Raw genomic sequence first — 5000 nt, 5'->3', positions numbered from 1 at the left:
AAAACCGGGCTGGAAATCGGTCATTGTTCGTTTTGCGAAACGATATTTTATAAAAGTGAAGATTTGTATGTGTCTCGTCAAAGAACGTTCCGATGAATCGGACGCGATGCCGCGTCCAAAGTAAATCTGGACGAACGCGAGGCGAGTGTTGAGATATACATTTTCCTCCGTGAACAGATAGAAAAACGAATTCATTTTGTTGTTGCGGTGTGGTGTTGTGTGTGTATTGTAATAAATACGCACGCACGCACGCACGCACGCAAAAAGCTACCTAGGCACCGGCGCGTCACGGCGTTTCGAACGTCCGACGCGTCGCTTGTCACACGTCTATCATATCATCATCACCCTCATATCTCTCGTATGTGCGGTGTTGGTGTGTGTTAGCTCTACTAGCTAGCTCCCTGGTTGATCCTGCCAGTAGTTATATGCTTGTCTCAAAGATTAAGCCATGCATGTCTCAGTGCAAGCCGTATTAAGGCGATACCGCGAATGGCTCAATATATCAGTTTTGGTTCCTTAGATCTTACCTCGGTTACTTGGATAACTGTGGTAATTCTAGAGCTAATACATGCAATCAGAACTCTGACCAGTGATGGGATGAGTGCTTTTATTAGATCAAAACCAATCGACGGAGGGCCTCGCGTCCGAAGTCGTTAATTTTGATGAATCTGGATAACTTTTGCCGATCGCATGGTCCAGCACCGGCGACGCATCTTTCAAATGTCTGCCTTATCAACTTTCGATGGTAGTTTCTGCGACTACCATGGTTGTCACGGGTAACGGGGAATCAGGGTTCGATTCCGGAGAGGGAGCCTGAGAAACGGCTACCACATCCAAGGAAGGCAGCAGGCGCGCAAATTACCCACTCCCGGCACGGGGAGGTAGTGACGAAAAATAACGATACGGGACTCTTACGAGGCCTCGTAATCGGAATGAGTACACTTTAAATATTTTAACGAGGAACAATTGGAGGGCAAGTCTGGTGCCAGCAGCCGCGGTAACTCCAGCTCCAATAGCGTATACTAAAATTGTTGCGGTTAAAAAGCTCGTAGTTGCATTTGTGCGCCGCGCTGTCGGTGCACCGCATCCGCGGTGATACTGACACGTCTGCGGAGCATATCGTCGGTGAGCCGTCGGTAAAACGGCGGTTCAATATCAAAATCCTATCGCGGTGCTCTTCGGTGAGTGTCGAGATGGGCCGACAATTTTACTTTGAACAAATTAGAGTGCTCAAAGCGGGCTCAAAATGCTGCTTGAATATTTCGTGCATGGAATAATAGAATATGATCTCGGTTCTATTTTGTTGGTTTTCAGAACTCCGAGGTAATGATTAATAGGGATAACTGGGGGCATTCGTATTGCGACGTTAGAGGTGAAATTCTTGGATCGTCGCAAGACGAACATCAGCGAAAGCATTTGCCAAAGGTGTTTTCATCAATCAAGAACGAAAGTTAGAGGTTCGAAGGCGATTAGATACCGCCCTAGTTCTAACCGTAAATATGTCATCTAGCGATCCGCCGACGTTACTACGATGGCTCGGCGGGCAGCTTCCGGGAAACCAAAGATTTTGGACTCCGGGGGGAGTATGGTTGCAAAGCTGAAACTTAAAGGAATTGACGGAAGGGCACCACCAGGAGTGGAGCCTGCGGCTTAATTTGACTCAACACGGGAAATCTCACCAGGCCCGGACACCGGAAGGATTGACAGATTAACAGCTCTTTCTTGATTCGGTGGGTGGTGGTGCATGGCCGTTCTTAGTTGGTGGAGCGATTTGTCTGGTTAATTCCGGTAACGAACGAGACTCTAGCCTGCTAAATAGGCGTCGTCATTTAGGTGTGCGCCGCTCCGGTGGCGCAACTCACTGGCGACGTATTAAAATTCTTCTTAGAGGGACCGGCGGCTTCGAGCCGCACGAGATTGAGCAATAACAGGTCTGTGATGCCCTTAGATGTCCTGGGCCGCACGCGCGCTACACTGAAGGAATCAGCATGTTCTCCCTGGCCTAGAGGCCCGGGCAACCCGTTGAAACTCCTTCGTGCTGGGGATTGGGGTTTGCAATTATCCCCCATAAACGAGGAATTCCTAGTAAGCGCGAGTCATAAGCTCGCGTTGATTACGTCCCTGCCCTTTGTACACACCGCCCGTCGCTACTACCGATTGAATGATTTAGTGAGGTCTTCGGACCGACACGCGGTGGCTTCACGGCCGTCGGCGTTGCTGGGAAGTTGACCAAACTTGATCATTTAGAGGAAGTAAAAGTCGTAACAAGGTTTCCGTAGGGGAACCTGCGGAAGGATCATTAACGTGTGTGTATGTGTGCGAGACGCGTGATATGTTCACGAACGTTGTTGCGCCGCTGTTGCTGTTGCTGTTGTTGCTGTTGCGACGACGACGACGACGACGACGACGACGACTTCGTACATACCGTGTTTACACATATATATATGTAATACATCCATAATGATATATATATACGACATATATACATATATATGTACGTACGCGCGCGCGCTGCTGTTCGTATCTAATGCGGACGAGCGCGCGCGCGTGTGCGTGCGTGTGTGTGTGCGTGTTTGTATATATGTATAAAAAATAAAATGTGAAATAATTGTCTCTAGCGTCTATTACGCCTAACGGCGCAGCGGCGACGGCGCCGTGGCGGTGGCCGGTGGCGGTGGTGGCATTCGTCGAAAGTGCTACCGCCGCCGCTGCCTCCGCCGCCGTCGAAGCGGCCGGGTGGCGGAAAAACGCCGAGAGACGAGCGCCGACCGGGGCATACCAAACGGAGCGTTCGAAGCGGTGAAAATCCCCACTGCCTAGCTCAGGCCCTTTATTGTCGGTTGGCGCTATACAAAACGAAATTTAAGCGGTTAGAAAGATGACAATGTCGTGCGTCACGCCAGCTCGTTGGGGGGTGCGCGGGTCGTCGTCGTTCATCATTCTAAAGGATTCGCGTCGGGGCGTTAAGCTTTTTCGGTGCCGTTTCTTTATGAACGCCTCGGCGCACATGAATTCGACCAACTTTCGACGTTAATACATAAAAACGGACAATCAAGTGGCCGACGGCGAGAGCCGTAGGCCGCTACCGTAAGTAATAACAACATTAAGAAAAAACCATTACCCTGGACGGTGGATCACTTGGCTCGCGGGTCGATGAAGAACGCAGTTAACTGCGCGTCATAGTGTGAACTGCAGGACACATTTGAACATCGACATTTCGAACGCACATTGCGGTCCGTGGAGAAATATCCAGGACCACTCCTGTCTGAGGGCCGGCTGTTAAAATATAAAAACCACACTGTTCGGTGTAGAACGCGCGCTACGTGCGCTCGCGCCGGTCGATGCGCGCGGCGGTGACGCGCGACGCGGCGGCGGCGGGTTGGTGGGGGGTGATGAACGAGCTCGCGGACGGTGCGATGGGACGATCTCTAATAAGAGTCTCTCGTCCGCGCCGCCGCGGCTCTCACTCTCTCTCTCTCTCACTATCCGCCGTCGCTGTCGTCGCGCTGCCGCTGCCGCACTACCGCGCGCGGGCGAGCGGGCGCGCGCTCTTTCGAACAATTGACGGTTTCCGTTGAACGTTCTTCGCGACGGACGACGGACGGCGGGGTGCTGCACCCCTCACGTCCGCGTACGCGCGGAGCGCGTTTACGGTCCGTTTAAATATATCGAATTGTATTGAATATGAAACGAGTGTGAAAAGATTACACGCATCGCTAAGACGCGAGTCTTCGTAGTGCGGTCTTCGTCCGAGCTCATCGGTTCGTGTATACGATATAATAAAATATATCGGAAGCACAGACGACGCGTCTCCGACGGATGCGACCGGCAGGCGGTGAATGTTTTCTTGCGCGGCAAGCGTAACGCACACACAAACATATGTAAGTAAACATTACGTGATGTTCATGTGCGCGCGCGCCTAGCCCGATGCGAGAGAGTTCACCGCTCGTCGTCGCTACGCATCCGTATTATGTCGGTGATACGCGTCGTCGTTCCAGTGCGAACGTTATATTATCGTATCGATACGGACCGATACCGAAAGGGCCGGACGATCGATCGCTAACGAAAAGTACTCGCGCTCGCGTATGCGTGTCGAGATTTTCGTTTACGCTCGTATCATCATAATCATCATCGTCATCGTCGTCGTTCATCGCGCAACGCGTGTTGTGTGTGCAGCGTTGCGTTGTGCGTGCGCGCGTCTAGAGACCTCTAAGGACTCGCGACGCGCGCGCCTCGCGCACGCGCACTCGCTCTGCGACGCGCGATGATCGCGACGGTGGGGGTGGTGTACGGTAGGCGGACTCGACGTCCGAAGGGCGTCCCGCGACGACGACCGGCCGCCGTGCGCGCTTGCTTGCTTGCGCGCGCGGTCCGTCGGTTCGTCGTCGTCAAAAATATAATAAGGGACGTCGCGTACGGATATCGCGTCTGCCTCGAATTTTTATCGTTGGCCTCAGATCAGGGAGGATCACCCGCCGAATTTAAGCATATTAGTAAGCGGAGGAAAAGAAACTAACAAGGATTTCCCTAGTAGCGGCGAGCGAACAGGAAAGAGCCCAGCACTGAATCCCGCGATCGTCTCGAGCGCGGGAGATGTGGTGTTCGGGAGGTTCCGCTTTCTCGTCGTCGATACTCCTGTCCAAGTTCGTCTTGAACGGGGCCGTTTTCCCGCAGAGGGTGCCAGGCCCGTAGCGACGGAGGGCGGCGGCGAGAGGGACTCTCCTAAGAGTCGGGTTGCTTGAGAGTGCAGCCCTAAGTGGGTGGTAAACTCCATCTAAGGCTAAATATAACCGCGAGACCGATAGCGAACAAGTACCGTGAGGGAAAGTTGAAAAGAACTTTGAAGAGAGAGTTCAAGAGTACGTGAAACCGTTCAGGGGTAAACCTGCGAAACTCGAATGAACGAACGGAGAGATTCATCGTCATTCCGCGGCGTACGCGCCCGCGCTCTGATGCGACGTCCGGTCCGCCTTTAATCGGGCGCTGTATCGCGTCGCACG

The 5000-nt window shown here is 52.8% G+C and overlaps 3 non-coding genes across 3 annotated transcripts in view; all 3 read left to right on the top strand.

The window, feature by feature from the left end:
- Window positions 1-398: 398 nt before the first annotated feature.
- LOC137930051 (small subunit ribosomal RNA) lies at window positions 399-2302 on the top strand. Its single transcript, XR_011108866.1, has one exon. It is a non-coding gene; the product is annotated as a small subunit ribosomal RNA (ribosomal RNA).
- An 816-nt stretch (window positions 2303-3118) lies between these two features.
- LOC137930060 (5.8S ribosomal RNA) lies at window positions 3119-3275 on the top strand. Its single transcript, XR_011108874.1, has one exon. It is a non-coding gene; the product is annotated as a 5.8S ribosomal RNA (ribosomal RNA).
- A 1173-nt stretch (window positions 3276-4448) lies between these two features.
- The window catches only part of LOC137930057 (large subunit ribosomal RNA), a 4033-nt gene continuing 3481 nt past the window's right edge, over window positions 4449-5000 (top strand). The window contains exon 1 of the ribosomal RNA XR_011108871.1: window positions 4449-5000. This exon is cut by the window's right edge and continues 3481 nt beyond it. This is a non-coding gene — a ribosomal RNA (large subunit ribosomal RNA).

Source organism: Battus philenor, unplaced genomic scaffold, assembly GCF_028537555.1.
Source record: "Battus philenor isolate CCGP_79_NKW_IND1 unplaced genomic scaffold, ilBatPhil1.0.hap1 SCAF_55, whole genome shotgun sequence".
NCBI classification, from domain to species: domain Eukaryota; kingdom Metazoa; phylum Arthropoda; class Insecta; order Lepidoptera; family Papilionidae; genus Battus; species Battus philenor.
Note: the sequence above shows the minus strand (reverse complement) of the source record. Positions and strands in the feature narration are given on the sequence as shown.